Source organism: Amblyomma maculatum, chromosome 7 (genome assembly GCF_055883805.1).
Source record: "Amblyomma maculatum isolate TAMU_Amacu chromosome 7, ASM5588380v1, whole genome shotgun sequence".
NCBI lineage: Eukaryota > Metazoa > Arthropoda > Arachnida > Ixodida > Ixodidae > Amblyomma > Amblyomma maculatum.
This window is the reverse complement of record NC_139350.1, coordinates 95,260,640-95,277,073: the sequence shown is the minus strand read 5'-3', so window position 1 is coordinate 95,277,073 and position 16,434 is coordinate 95,260,640. Positions and strand designations below refer to the sequence as shown.

The following is a 16,434-nucleotide window of genomic DNA, read 5'->3' as shown; positions in this document are numbered from 1 at the left end:
ATTTGAAGGCACCAAGGCACGGCGTTGCGCCAACGTGGCGTGTTTGCCGGCCGGTGCGGCCAAGCCCGAAGCAGTTGGCCATGGCTGACGCGGTTTGCCGAACGGCTAGTTTTGCTCAATGTCGCATTTAACAGGGCAACCACAAGGTGAGAAATGTTTCATTCCTTTCAAACTGTGCAGCATTTCAGGCAGTTTAGCTCAGCACAGCAGTCTGCGCTTCACAAAATCACGTAGGAAGGGCAAGACAACATGGCGTGCTCGCCGGCCGCAGCGAGGCCAAGCCGCATTGGCCATGCCTGACACGGTTTTGCGAACGGCTAGTTTTGGTTGTCGTATTGTATTTATTGGGGCAATGTTAAAGTGAGAAATGTTTTATTGCGCTTCATTGCTTCAGCTGTACAGTGTTTTTGAGGAACATTGTTAGTTTAGTGGCTGTTATTATACTCACTGTAGAAATGCATTTTCAGATAGGTTCGGTTACCCTGCATTTCCTTACCTGTACGTTGCAAGAGTAGCTTCTGTACCAATTTTATGAATGACAGCTTTCCTGTTTAGGGACCATAACTGCTGCTCACCAAGCTTCAGTATGCACGCACATGCACAGATGTGTGCGTGGTGGACTGCAGTGGCCTTACAGTTCATTGCAACCTTCTCCCCCCCATCATGTTCATTCCTTTTCCAACAACCCATAGACTACAGCCGAAGCACGGCAGATGCGACGAGTGAACGGTGTGGCCTTCTGTTCCGAATACAAGTTGCTCTTGCTAAGGTAGCTGCGACTGTGATTGTGTATTTTATGTATAATGCCTGTTTTGTTACATAGCATTCGCCTAATTCAGAAATCAACAGCATGCTATTTTTTGTCTCTACCCAAGTGTTGCTTCTGTACTGTGCGCATTGCCTAATGTGTGCCAAGTTTTGTCAATGTCTCCGTATGCATCTCTTGCATCTCTTATGTGTTTTATATGCAGCAAAATAAATGTTCATTTCACAAAGCACTTGGCATCTTTTCTGCAATACTGTTTTGTAAAGGCTGAGATGCAGCTGTGTTGATGGCCAGTTTAGAGCACTGGGAATCTATTTTTGATGTTGTTATATATGCTAAAAATAAATAAAAACACTAGCACACCATGTAAAACCAAAATAAAGTGCCAAAAGTGCAGGGCGGGGCGCAGCGCATGCTAGCATTCAAATCGTGCGCCTTTCACCAAGACCAGAAGTAGTTGCCGCCAGCCGCTTGGCGTGTTAGTCAAATGGGCCGCTGGGCACTACGGAAGTGTCTGCTCTTTACCAATCTCTTTACGCCATCGTGCACAGTCGTCAGTCGCCGCGGTTGCCATTCACGTGTTGTGTGTTGTGCTGTGTATGTCGTCACATCAACTACGGGACACTAACGTCGGGCGTTATCCGGACACTCAAGCACCTCTATCGGTCACGCGTGCTTAGTCGCATTGGTGGTATGCGAGGACGGAGGCAAAACCTACAGTGTCGACTTGTCTGCACTAGACATGCTTTCTGATGCATGGAAGGCGGTGACCGAGGAGACACTGCGGAATTGCTTCTGCCACGCTGGTTTTGCGATCAGAGATAAAGTGCCGCCGTCATCTAATGATAGCGCCAGTGGAAGTCTGTGCCTTGTTTGTGCCTGTGTGTTTCTTACGTCCCGTCTTTTCGCGCAGTTTTACTCATTCAATCAATATGAACCAACTAGCCCTTCAGAGTATTACTTCAATTCCATCAGCCGTCTTCATCTGCTGACCTCAACAAGCACTTGCGCGCTGCAGGAGCCGTTCCCATGGATGTGACGCTGGAGCAGTTTGCTAACGCTGACAGTGAGATTGAGCTCTGCGCTGAACTCACCCATGACAAAATTGTTCGCCAGGTGCTTGAAAGTGATGATTCGGGCTCCGACAGTGAGGAGCCAGAGCTGTCAACTAGCAATGAACTAACCCGAGCTCTGATGGTGCTTTTGGCCGTGTACAGCAAGAATGTCACCCTTGCCGACGTGCAAGCCGACTTGTACGGCAACGTAGCGCCCCGCAGAGGCATACTGACCACTTTTTCAAGCCGCTCGTTAAATAAAATGTTTTTTTGCATGAATTTGTTTTTTTGGACTGCCTGATTTTTCGGATGCTATCTCGGCCCCTTGAGGGTCCAAAAAATCGGTCGGCGACTGTACAAGTAAAACAATCGATTGTAGCATCCTAGCTGAAATTGTGCCATAATGCTTTAAAGGGGTCGTGAAACGTTTTCCAGAAATTTTGCACGGCTTAGTTAAATGGAATCCTTGTCCTGCATCATATAATATACCTCGATTCGTTTCATCGCCCGCGTTGATTTAATAGCGACAAAAACAGAATTTCGGTTTCCTAGCGCGCGTCCTCCTCAACTCAACAGAGTACGTCATAGCGCTAAGCCAATGAGAAGCTCCCGTTGCCGGAGCCTGCTGAGCCAAAGTTGACCAAGCTCGGTGTATTTTAGAGGTTCTAATTGTGCCCTACTCTACGCTCACACAGGGTTTTTTAATATGGCCGACGCCTAGGTTCCTTCCTGGGTTCCAGCGTCGCTGTGCTGCTATAGTGAACTAGAATATAGTCGCTACTGTTAAAACATGGTTACATCGTGGGCTTTGAGCCTTACGCCGACGCAACTTTTCGGGTGCCAGGTCGGCGAAGATGGACCCTGCGAGCGACCGGTACAGTAACACTTGTGTCGAGAGGCCGCGGTAACCGCGGCACAACTCCGGCTTGCAGAAGCCCCGACCGTCAGCCTCCCGATCCCAGCAGTTTCGGAACTACGCATTGGTATGTATGTCCGAGTCTTGCAGCCTAGCCTACGTTTGACCGTTGCGAGAGTGCGCAATCGCTAACCGAAGCTTTCGAACAGGTGCAGCTGCGGGCGGTGCGTGCCGATGCCGACTGCTCTTGAGAGCATCTGGCGAGATCCCGGCGGCGACTACGTAGCTGAAGCAGCCGTCTGGGTGTTACAGATCATCCGCATTTACTCCAAATGCTTCTTGATCATGGACTGCTAGTCGAGAACACAAGGTAAGAACCTTGAGCGAAAGGCGACATAACTTGAACAAGCGGCACCTGTTTTTCATTTTCTCGAGCAAGAAATGCTGTAATGAAATCTATTGCGGAAGGCAGTGTTAATAAAATAAAGCTTCCCCTTTAACGTTACTTACCTGCGATCATCTACACTGTCTACAGTGTTGATATTGCGCCACGTTAGCGCGAACACATCGCTGGTTTTCATATTTTTCTTGTTTTCGTAGAAGCGCATGAGCATGACGTTTCACCATGCAAATTACTGGTTTGCTTAATTCCATGCACGAGTAAATGAGAAAACACGCATCATCTGATAGTGTGAACTTGCTAAATGGAAAGGGCATGCACATTGATGTGAAGTAACGAGGGGGGGGGGGGGACGCTGTCCGGACAAATTTGCTTGTTTTATTAGCCAGTTATGACCTTCAGCAAGTGCAGCACTTCAAAACATAAATACATAAGGAATGCCACAAGAAATGCAGTAAATAAGTACAAAAGCAATCTCATTTCGGAGGACTCTGTGCTAGTAGCCTGTCTCCTGCGGAAGCTGTGGGAAAATGCACTAAAAAACAACACAGAAAAGAAAAACACACAGAGCAGGACTGGCTTCTGCAGACGATCACTAACTAGCCCGACAACTCTTGTTATAGCCTGTCCCCACTTGCTGCCAGAACAATCACCATACCAGCACTCAAAGTTTTATTTGCTAGTTTTTTTTTTATCCACTTGCATTAGGTGAGTGTTGTATAGTGTGCAAATATAATTAAAAAAATTGACTTCACTGATACCATCATCAACACCTGCACACAGTAAACCTCTCCAAAATGCTTTGACACTGACATTTTACATGTGCTGAAATGTAACAACCAAAAAAAAAAAAAAAAAAAAAAGAAAGACGTTCTTCCAAAGGCCAGTACACCGAAACATCCACAGTTTGAGTAAGTGTTGGAAATTTTACAGTTAGCAAATGAAGTTGTAGAGTAGTTTTGCGGCACTTGCAGAAAGTTTGGCACGTGCCGTGTTGTGGGAAAACAACGGAGAGCTGTTGACAGAAGTGCACTTGTAGTTTATGGCTCCTTCGAATAGAATGACTCCATGCACAGAGCTGCTTAATGCATAAGTCGCATACTTAACATCTTCGTGCTATGCGGATGATATCAGCGTGGACATTGACATCGGCCACAACGCTAGTATAGAGGGTGTAAGACGACTACCAGGTTTTTTCAGTCAAAAGCTGCATTGCCTTCAGGCATTATTTTGCTGCAGTAGCAAATTGTGATTGCACTGGAGTTCTAATATTGGGTGGGTCTCATTCTCTCTCAATCACCTGCAGCAGAATTCAAAGTTTGCCATACTTCCAGGGAGAATAAATTGACAGTGAAAGTTACACTGTACAGCTTCTGTTAGATGGGAATTAATTGTACAGATGCATGAATAACTTTCAAATTTGTAAAAGACCTAAATCATATTTTCATTTTGCTATGCTGAAAAGTGAATATTGCTTTTTCTCTTGTCAACAGGAGGCACCACTACATCTGCTACAGCCAGCTTGCGCACTGGCTTTGGGGATGCCTCGGCAGACATCACAGTAAAGTCCTCCCTATTTGTAATGCAAGCCAAATAAGGGAAAGGTTTCCATCTGACAGTTACACTGGTTTCCAGTTTGTGCAAGGTTTGTAGAGTCATCACCTTATTCATTCTGAAACAAGCCGGAAAATATGAGAAGAGAGAATTGCAGGACAGCTGGACTAATAACTGAAATTTTACTAAAGGATATAGGCAAAAGAAGACTTGCACAGAGATGCACATGTAAAAAAGGCCCCCACACACACGTCCTTAGCCTTTGCAGTATAGTGTGCCTTTGGACTTGGGTCTGTGGCTTCCCTTTTGTAACGAGTGGTTCTTGACCATAAGGAATTTGCTTTTTTTTTAGATTTTGATTTTTTAGACCCTTTCTGCTTTCCACGCTTTCACTGCTTTGGGGGTTTTTCGTGCACGTGCATTTCTGTGCGAATCTTCTTTTGCCTCTTTCCTTCAGTAACATTTCAGTTGTTAGTCAAACTTTGTCTTGTGCTCCTCTCACGTGTTTCGTCTTCTGGCTGGTTTTAAGATGAATCAGTACCAACTCATCCAGTTGTTAGTCTTGTTGATATCACTAGCCTGACTGCACCCACTGCTGGGCAAATGCTTCTCCCATATCCATCCGAATAACCCGATCCTGTGCCAGGTGCATGATTCTCGCAAACTTCCTAATTTCATCTGCTTGCCCGAGTTTCTGCCGCCCCCTGCTAAACTTGCCTTCCCTTGGAATCTAAAAGACATATATAGGCTCACTTAGAATGAATTTTGTGTACTCACTCCCTTCCTTTACCTTTGATGGGTAGAATTTTTCTTCTTTTGGAACTGACCGCAGATACATCAGCTGCATCCATATGATCCCCGCAGACTTCCTAATCTCATCTGTCTGCCCGAATTTCTGCCGCCCCCTGCTACGCTTGCCTTCCCCTGGAATCTACAAGACATATATAGGCTCACTTAGAATGAATTTTGTGTGCTCACTCCCCACCTATACCGTTGATGGGTGGAATTTTTTTTAGCACTGACCGCAAATGCATCATAATTGTGCAGTTGTGTATATACCTGCTTGTATAGATGTCTCTCCCATATCTATCCAAATAACCCGATCCTCTGTCAGCTGCATCCATCTGATCCCCGCAAACTTTTTATCTGCCTGCCTGAGTTTCTGCTGCCCCCTGCTATACTTGCCTTCCATTGGAATCTACAAGACATATATAGGCTCACTTAGAATGAATTTTGTGTGCTCACTCCCCACCTATACCGTTGATGGGTGGAATTTTTTTCAGCACTGACCGCAAATGCATCATAATTGTGCAGTTGTGTATATACCTGCTTGTATAGATGTCTCTCCCATATCTATCCAAATAACCCGATCCTCTGTCAGCTGCATCCATCTGATCCCCGCAAACTTTTTATCTGCCTGCCTGAGTTTCTGCTGCCCCCTGCTATACTTGCCTTCCATTGGAATCTACAAGACATATATAGGCTCACTTAGAATGAATTTTGTGTGCTCACTCCCCACCTATACCGTTGATGGGTGGAATTTTTTTTAGCACTGACCGCAAATGCATCATAATTGTGCAGTTGTGTATATACCTGCTTGTATAGATGTCTCTCCCATATCTATCCAAATAACCCGATCCTCTGTCAGCTGCATCCATCTGATCCCCGCAAACTTTTTATCTGCCTGCCTGAGTTTCTGCTGCCCCCTGCTATACTTGCCTTCCATTGGAATCTACAAGACATATATAGGCTCACTTAGAATGAATTTTGTGTACTCAGTCTCTAACTATACCTTTGTTGGATGCATTTTTTTTTTATTTAGCACTGACCTCAACACATCATGATTGTGAAGCTGTATATACACATTTGTATATTTAGGAGAGAGGAAGACAGCAAAGAAGCGTGAATAAAAGATGTCTTGCTCTAGGTCAACTTCCTTCTAGCCTAAAAATTTTGTATGTGCTGATGAACCTGCGGCTAACCAATAAATTATTTTGAAAGCAACATGTCTCTAACACTCATTTGGTAACATTAGATAATGCCCAAATGTACTACAAAGTGGTGGTCCTTGTGGCACTGACAAACCTAGATTTTCTAGTTGCCGCATTCACCTTTACACGGCCTCGAAAAATAGTGGCTCATGGGGAATAGAAAAATCAAACCGTTTTCTGCAAAAGCTGCTTTGAAAGGTGGCCACTATTTTCAGCATTTTGCAGTCTCATTCAGAAGCAAGCCAGCATAATCTGCAATCTGTAGACATGCATACAATAATATGTGCCTTATACTTTGAAATGTACCAGACTTTAACCAGTCATAAAACAGCGTGCTGAAAAGGTATGTATAGTAAAGCCTCCTTCGTTGATGATACCCGTAGTTTGCATGAAAACATCTGCACTAGAACCCGCATGACGTTGAGTTAATTGGCCTGCTGGTTGAATATGCCACCAAAATGCTGGTAATACAATGAACTTTGTCGGTGCTGGGGTCAAGTCTAGAAATATAAAGTTGGGATGATTTAATTGTGAAACCTTGCTGCTGAATTCACTGCAGGCTAGAATGTAACAGGATTAAAGGGCAGCTGTAGACGTAAGGGCAGTCCACATTGTCACGGCATCTTATGCGTCCTAGTACACATATCTACATACCGTGCATGTTTTGCTAGTAAACAATGTATCCACAGATTTGCGAAGCTCCAAGAATGCTACACTGATGCTGTCTGAGTAGCTGCTTGTGTCGCTGAATATTGTGAAAGCCTTTTGATGGAACGAAAACTGCTTGGTGAATACTTATGCAGAGTGAGGTTGGTCAGGAGCGCAGGTGATATGTACACCCTCGCAATTTAACCATACAAGCACAGACTGTATGATACTCATACAAATTGAAAAATATAAGGGAAGGAATTGAACTGAAGACTTCGCGGTTCGACAGTCCAAACTTCTACTACATGTGCTTTGGGCTGTGTGTGCTAGCCCGCCTGCAATCTGATTGCCCGAGCCAGGAAAATGGTACACACCCATATGAGCACCACTCCCAGTACTCTTTAACATGTACATAGAAGTGCAGGTGCTTGGGATAAACCTTGGCTGCCACAATGCACCTCAAACAATGGCATGTTAGCCAGAATAGCAGGTTGGGCTTGTTGGTTTTCCATCCTGAGGTAACAGCGCAAAATGTGGACGGGAGCACAAGACGAGAAGACGATGAGACATTGTGTCGTCTTCTCGTCTTGTGCTCCCATCCACGTTTTGTGCTGTTACTTCAGAATGTCACGTGCCTGCCCAATATCTACATAATTGTCACACGAACCACTTTGTGTGTATTTACGACTACTTGCACAACACCATTGCCACCCACTGATGATGAGCAGCTGAACAGCAGTTTTTCACGTACACTCCGCTGCCATTAATTACAAATGCTATCACGCTACGACTTCCCATACCACCCCACCCAACCTCTGTGTGTAATGACTCAACCTTTGGTGCATTTGCATGTTCTCGGGATACTGGAGAAATCCAAGATATCAATTAGTAGATTCAAGCAACTTAATCTGACATACATCTGGTGAGAATATTACAACTCTATCCATGTATACACAGATCTGTATCACCGCAAGCGTCGCCTACAATTGTGGTGATGCCGCTCAGAACATGACTCATCTTTTTTTTAAGGGCATAATTCTCCACAAACCTCTGCTGAGCTTGTGGCCCCTTGGTAAGAGGCTTTCCACATCTGTGGGAAACCACTTTAGAAGTGGTGTGAATTCACAGTTTCAAAGCCTGCATTACAAATTTTTGGAAGTTTTCAACACCACACCCTTACCACTCTTTGGCACTACACATCACTGAGTTCCTTATATCTACTTGTCCTCAAGGCCACAAGGTAGTGCTTTAGTGGATCCATACCCACTTGCCAATTATATGCCATTATGCATGCTTTCTCCATAGACCATCTAAATGTGGTTTCACACACAAATATTTATACTTAATTGGACAGGCGGACTGCCCAGAATGTTCCACATGTGACATTACGGAGACTCTGGAGCGTATACTAGTGGTGTGTCCCAGTATATGCGTGCAAAACAATAACTCGAGTTACTTCTTTGAAGTGTTTTGGCAACAGGCCTCTCTCAGAGGACTTATTGGCCGGTTGGCCAGAAATGGAAAGCTCTACAGGCTGTGCAGGCTTTCTGCTGCTTCTTGCATGACACAGGACTTGACTCGTGACTGTGGTGCAAGTTACTATTCCTGTATATATTTTAATCAAGTCATGACCCTCTTTGTTCTTCTCTTTCTGTAGCAGGTCAGATATTAAACTTTTAAGCCAATCTATCCGCCTTTCCAATCAATAACACTTGTGTGAGTGCATTTCTCCTGGATGGTTGATCTGGTAATCACACCATCGTAATGCAAGGACATGGGGCGTATGAGCTTTTGAGGTGAACAATTTTTACCCTAGAAATGTCTTTTAAATGATGTGAAGGATTCTGCATATATTTTAATCAAGTCACGACCCTCTTTGTTCTTCTCTTTCTGTAGCAGGTCAGATATTAAACTTTTAAGCCAATCTATCCGCCTTTCCAATCAATAACACTTGCGTGAATGCATTTCTCCTGGATGGTTGATCTGGTAATCACACCATCGTAATGCAAGGACATGGGGCGTATGAGCTTTTGAGGTGAACAATTTTTACCCTAGATATGTCTTTTAAATGATGTGAAGGATTCTGAGCTCTGCTCAACATGATCCTCCTCTTTGGAGTCTTCATCAGGTTCTATGGGGCTAGATGAGTGCTGTGGAAAGAACGTGATCGAAGTGGAACCAAGGGGCCTGTTCTGGGTGGTACGATATGCTGGTAGGGGCACCTGTTGTGCTGGCCTCACGGTATCGCTCAAAATAAAAAAAAAAATCCAAAATGCGCATATTACTGCTATGAGGGCAATCTGGCAGGAAACAATCAAATAGAACTGGTGGCTTCTGCGAGTCGAGTAGTTCTCAAATAAGCATATCTGTAAGGCTACAAATCGCAACTACGTTTACTGCCTTTATCACGCGACCTACACTTTTTTTTGCCAATGCACTGGGCCAGCGGTTTTGCGTCGGTACGACGCATCGTTTGAGGTGAGCTTTCTTCGTTTCCGGTCCATGCCGAGCTTCGAATGACGCCGAGGGTCATTTAGGACTTCCAGTAGAAAGTAGTACGAACACATGAACCCAATCGGTGTGCCAAAACTTGTGAAAGCGAACGTTACTTCCACTCGGAGAAGCCGTGCTGCAATCGATCGCGACGTACACGGTTGGCATATCGAGCACTCAAACACGCACAACACGCCTAAACCCAGAACCTAACGGTGACAGGAAAAATAGGCGAAGTCTGAGCACTGTAGACGTTGTAGGAAGTATGCTTCCTCTTTTTTTTTTTTTTTTTGAGAAAGGTTACGAGAGAGGCGTCGGGAAGGTGGGGGAGCAAAGCTGCGACAACGCGTAGGGTGAAAGGGCCACCCAAGTACATTGTAGCAACCTTTTTTTTTTTTTTTCGGTTTCTGGCTTTCCGTGTAGTGCCATAGTTCAGGTCATCCGGCCGAAATAAAGGAAGCGAAGCTCGACACGCTATTCTCAGTGATGCAGCGCGGAGGCGAGCAACTATACGAGTACGCGCCGCGGCGCCCGCTCCTGAAACACTCCACCCACCACTCGGATTGAACACACTTGTCGATTTCTTTGACCTGGAACCGTATTTAGATCGTATCTTTAATGACGCCGGGAATAATAATACTTAAAAAAATTACAGCAGCGGCCGCACAACCAAGTTGTACCGGTGGTATGAGACTGCTCAAGACGTTGTGCTCCATCACGAATGTTCACAAAAAGAAAAAGAAAATAACAACAACAAATTAGATTGGAACCATTGTCATTTGGAGTACCCGGCGGAGCGAGGTATAGCCGTCGTTACCGAAAATCTGAACTTGAGCGTCACCTCTCGCTCTGTTCCAGAGCGCAGCGAGAAGCAGACACCACCCGTAAAGTGAGCTTTACCACCCGTCCTGCTCCGCCGCCGCCGCCGACCGCGCGTCACGTGACAGTATTGTTGAAGAAATGCGTTTGCGTGAGCGAATAATTGATATAATGTATTTTTATTTGCTAACTTTAACAGCAACCTACTATTGTATGGGAAATAATGATTATATCTGCGTTTCCAAAAGGCTAAACATGACGTAGGCGAGTACTTCTAATTCCGGCCTACAGGGTCGCATGGTCGCTTCAGGAACGCAAAAATGCTTTGATTTCAGAATGGTATTATTAAATGCAGAAGCAATATTTCGACGAGATATTTTGGAATAGGCATACCTAATGTTTACTGAAGCAAGGAAAATTGCAACTGGGCTGCTACATTTTCGTTTCACGACCCCTTTAAGAAGTGATAAAAGAAGAAATGCAATCCCATTGGCACGCCTACGGGCTGTGCTGTTTGAATATCTTGTCATTATGTTTACATCCGAGTGGCAGCAAAAAAATGCTAAAGTCATCCGTATTATAACTGACGTGGTTGATAAGTTATTCGAGCAGCGTTCTTTTGCTGCTTTAATTTCTTCTCATCGTGCTTCTATCCGTGTGGTATAAGCACGATGAGAAGAAATTCGTATAGTAAAGCTCGTAGGCATTCCATGGCCGGTGTCCGCATTTCTTTTCTATCCCGATAGCTTTGGACAAGTTGCGCATGTTAGCAGCTGTAGAAGCTAATCTAGTTCTCTAGCACTCTTTTGAATGCTTTTTACGTGGCACTCACTCGAGTGGTTTCAGCAAATATTACCAAGTAAAACTAAAAGTTGCATATCGGCTAAGAAATAATTCATGCTGCCCCGGGTCGAATTATAACCCGGAATTTGGCAGAAATATAAAGGTGCATACCTCCAACAAAAAAAATAATTGCCTCAAGCAGCCAAACACCCGTGAGTAAAAATCAAGAGCCCATCCCAGGAGCACTTATAGAAGCGCCAGCGAAACGAGTGATGAGACAGGCCTCCAGTACCGGTGCTGCTTCTGGCGACAGCGTCATGCGTAAAAGTCACACTAAGCAGCCGCTTCTCGTGGCACTGTCGCATCAACTCTTTCTTCCACCGTACTTTACAGCCACACGCAGAAGAATGAGAGGGAACAGTTCAGCGATGGCTGGTCTACAGCAGTGCAGTGGCCTTTTCCCAAAGATGCGCATCTGCGGTGATAGCTTGCCGCACGCCAGCGCATGGCGTTTGCAAGCGATGTGCATGAAGGAATGAGGGCGAGCCTATTTGGCAACGGCCGGTACAGAGCAGAAGTAGCCAATACAGCTGTAGTGTTCGCGAGAGGGAAACAACACGATAGAGCAAAGCGCAAGGGTGCACCCATTCTTCTGCTGAGCTTTCTCTCCCCATTTCCTCTCTCTTCCCCGGTCTTTATTCGCAGCAGCGCGCACTACGCAAGCGCCGACAACCAGCTCAGCCCGTGGCGAGAGAAGATCTGACGGTTTCTCCAGTGTGTTCTGAACCCTCTCTGTGCGGCGGGTGACGTGAAATACGCATCTTGTGTCGCTGTGCTGAACGTGTGGCATAGAAGCAGTTTTCTTTTTTTTGCGAGAGTCGTCCATCTTTGCATCTATGAATCTACGAAAGCAAGCACTCAGCTGCGATCATGACATCGGCTTTTAGCACTGTTCGCTTCAAACCTGTTTGCTTGTAGGCTTCACGCTTTCCAATGATTTTGTGGCAATGGACTCCACCTGCCCACAAGCATGTCAAGCAAAACCAAACCAGGCACTCTACCAAGTTCTCTCCCTGGCACTGCCAATAAATGAGCGGTGTATGTGACGGCCGAAACGAAAGGATGCGCCACCGACTAACGCTTTTTTTTTTAATTCTTGGCGGCATAAATGGTGGTTGAGTTCATTGTGAGAGTGGGATTACGCGACAAATACGGCATCATTTTTCACGATTGCAAGTGCTGTCTCAAGCAGATTTGTATATCGATTTATCAAACTATTTCGCAATCCCCCTCGAGTTTGATATATATATCCGGGTTCAACTGTATTCTGAGTCCCAGCACTGTATGAATAACATCTTGCCTTATCCCATATCTGGTGTGCTCCGTTCTTCATCCAACAAACCAATAGAACAAGCGATTTCTCCAAGCTTCAGTGTTACTAAAAGCATTTGCCTCTGTGCTTACTGCAATGCAGGATAAAGGTTTCTAGTTCAACACCTCCATTTTGGTACATATTTGTGCACATAATGATCATTAGGTCCCATACCTGCAAATAAATTAATCCCTTCAATCAACTTTAACCCCTGGTTAGTTGAAGAGATTTCTGAAGCTTCATCCTGAGCATTTCAAGAATGCCAAAAAGAAAACAAAGCATGCTAAGAGCCCACCAGCTGACATGGGCATCCTCAGGAGGGCATCCTCACCCTCACCTCGTGAGAATTTCACTCGGTGAGGTGAGGAAGAATCGGAGCTGAAAAATTTGTTGGGACGACAGTGAGGGAGGGCCGGGACGGTGAGGAAAAAATACAGTTTGAGGGGCGAGGGTAAATCTCCCACTAAAGGCATAGTTTCTGCAGTAAGAAAAAGCACACGGTAATACGAATTACCATACTTTCTCCTCCACTGGGCATGTATTGTAGAGAAAACAGATGTACTCGAACAGGGCAGGGATGGTGCAGCTAAAAGGAGCAAAAACAAAAGCTACGAAATTGCCCCGGCTCTCGTGGTAACAAAAGTCTAAAAACGACCCTAGGGAGCGATGTCTCTGTTTCCAGCCTCATGGAACATGACGGCTGTTTCTAACTGCTAACGTTTCTTTGCCATTTAGACAAATGCCGGTCCAGAAAAAGAAAGGGGATGTGCAGGAGAAACGCTGAACACAAAATACCGAGGTGGGGTGGTCTTATCTGGTGCAACCCTGCCATACATTTTTTTTTCTCCTCCAGAGTAGCTTGCATGAGTAGTTGACGCATGAGAAGTGTTTCTTGGCAGTGTTTCTTGAATGTCTGGTTACCAAGGTTTTACATAAAGCTTTCATAAATTGTGTAAATTGCAATTTGCAACAAAACCAAAGGAAAATAAACAAACTGCAGTGAATTTGTGCTGATAAGAGCTTCAATAAAATAAACCGAAGTTCAATATCCGATGCAATCTTTTTCCTGTGTTTGCAAAAACAAGGGAAATTTTCTAATTTCTTTTACCATTTTTCTGCTTTGTTGAGAATTAGCAAAATCATATCATGCACAGCGCTAAAGACGAGGATCAAAAGAACACAAGACAGGCGTCAACTTCAACTAAGGTTCATTGAGGAAGCCTGCAGAAATATATGCCATTCGCTTTCCCTTTTCACTGGTACTAGAATTGCACTGTGCCATCATGTTGAGACCCTGTTTTATTTTTATTCAGTCAAGCTAACCTACTGCAGTCCTGTATATCTGCAGCACTGTGAAAAGCAAAGGAGCCCTTGCAATTGTGCTCCTAAGTGTCTCTTACCCCTGGGCCCTATAATAGAAAATTGTGCTCCTACTGTCACCCCTCTAGTATGGGGGGCCAGAGGTGCATAGGAGCACAATTGCCTATTGTAGTGCATGATCCTGATTGTATGGGGTGCCTCTTCCTTTTGCAGTGCTGCAAACATCTTGAGGCAGCCCATGCTGGGCAGGACAGGGACAAAAGCCCTCCCCTTCTCTGCCTGGAGGCCCCTGTGGAGGCTCCCCAAAAATCTTTAAAAGCCCGCCCATCAACAAAAGAAAAGCCTTCAGGCAGGGCAGGTCAAGAGGGCTGGGTACTCAATTCCTTAGTCATGGATTAGCGGCGTAGCCTGAAGGCCAAATCTGCACTACTCTCAAGATGCAACCGTTCGCTTATGAAAAAAGCAGCACTTAGAACGGCAACAGAAAAGCAAAATATATACGCCAACTAACTGGAATCAGTACTCTGCATCAGTTGCCTAAGTACACATCTCCTAGCTGATCTGCCTAATTGTGGAAAATACATACCCGCATACGCAAAAACCGAAAACTATTGCCTGCACTGTGAAGGCAAGAGCCTAAAAAAATGAAACTCAACTCGCACCTGCATGAACGCACCTTTCGCTAGGACCGCACATTTGCCTAAAATATCCGAGGACACTACAGCCGTAATGGAAACTTATTCGCGCACATTGTCAGTCAGTCTTAGGGTGAGTATGAGGCGCGAAAGGTAGCATTCGAGAGTAGGTTTCACAACAAACCCTCAAAGCTTTCTTCCCCGAAGTCTTCTTTTTGTTCAGACCTGGGCAGACGTTTTAACATTATGTGAGAAAGGTGCTCTCTGGTGAGACTCAAGCCTTGGCGGCATGCATAACGATTCTTCATCTCAGCTGGTCATCTTATTGTTAAGAAAATTTTGACACACTTATTAAAATGATCTCATAAAGTCGTAAGCTCAAATTACAGCCCATTCAACAAGTTAAATTTTTTTACCTAAATTACAGCCTCAATTGCTAACACAGTGGTGAATTCCATTTTAATGCACTATGCTCCGTATACTTTTCTGCTGAATTTGGATGCAAACTTCTTCAAGATTGTCATTTTACGGAATCGAGACGCACACCTCGGTTCTGTGGCAGTGGCAACAACAGACGCCCAGTTCCTCCGATCCCGTACCTCATAGGTGAAAGCGCTTTCGGCAAAAGTTCATAGAACCCGGTTCAGCATTGTCATATTCCCCTCATACGTAAGTCTGTCATAACATACGGACTTAAGATCGTCAGTCATTACGATGCATGAAAATTATTCTGACTGCAAAATGGATGCTAAAATCAAGCAAAGAATGTTAGAGAATATTAATACTCTGGCAGAGGACGAAATGCAAACACTCTTTAATACTGGAAATGAAACAACTCTTTTGTAAAATCGTGCTCAGTGCCCCCACGCTAATAGTTCTGCAATTAGATTAAAATACATCAGAAGAAAACTATTTCAAGAAGATAGAAAAAATAAAACTTAATGACATGGAAATTACAGAAAAACAATGCGTTGTAATTAATTACCGCACATATTAATGCACGATATGTGCATTAATACTCGGCGTGCAGCTTCCTCGGACGCCATTTTCACTGGGATGCCATACGAAAATAGGGGGAGAACTTCGCTGCACGTCCTTTTTTAGGAAAAACGTCCCTCCCTTCATCAACGCGGCGAACTGATGCACAATAATTGCATGCAGTGCTAGCATCTTCAAGGCCTCCCAAAACTCGCCCTCCCCTCCCCCCCTGCCCGCCTCCAGCAGCTTGCCTCAACAGAGAAGACGCGGCCAGGTTCGCCAGCTTCCTGTTGTCATTGTAGAGGAGGGGGGTATGTTCACAGATGGCTCGCGTGTCTCCACACAGGCTAGACAAGAGCAGCCCTACACTCAACTACCATTTGGAAGATTGCACAAATTCTTAACAACACATCCTGTCAATAGTACTCGATTCATTACGGAGGGGGAGACCCAAACAATATCCCAGCCATTGTTCAGATGTCCCCCTCCGTGACAAATCTGTCCCAAAACATTCCACTATGCCCCCACTCAAGTCGACTGCGTTTACATGCTCTCTGTAGAGGGGTTGGGCTGAGTCAAACCACCCCTGCACCGGAGTTCGACTCGACCACTCGACCCGACCCGCCAGCGTTTACGTCCCTCGCTGGATGGAACAGAAAGAGCACAGTGTAAACGTAGAAACATCATACCCTCTCGTAAATACCCCTCAATTCAGGGTGTTTGTAGCGCCACCCTCTTAATTTTTCTGGACTGCGACATGCTTA

At 45.0% G+C, this 16,434-nt stretch overlaps 2 long non-coding RNA genes across 3 annotated transcripts in view; one reads left to right on the top strand and one right to left on the bottom strand.

The window, feature by feature from the left end:
* LOC146183989 (uncharacterized) overlaps positions 1-16,434 on the bottom strand; it is a 49,613-nt gene that overhangs the window by 23,513 nt on the left and 9,666 nt on the right. The gene's annotated exons all lie outside the window — the stretch shown is intronic.
* On the top strand, positions 2,783-6,635 carry LOC146183990 (uncharacterized). 2 transcript variants are annotated; one of them, XR_014708831.1, is made up of 4 exons: positions 2,783-2,804; positions 2,887-3,047; positions 4,571-4,722; positions 6,454-6,635. It is a non-coding gene; the product is annotated as an uncharacterized LOC146183990 (long non-coding RNA). The 2 variants fall into 2 exon arrangements; XR_014708830.1 differs by lacking the exon at positions 6,454-6,635 and having other exon boundaries at positions 4,571-4,839.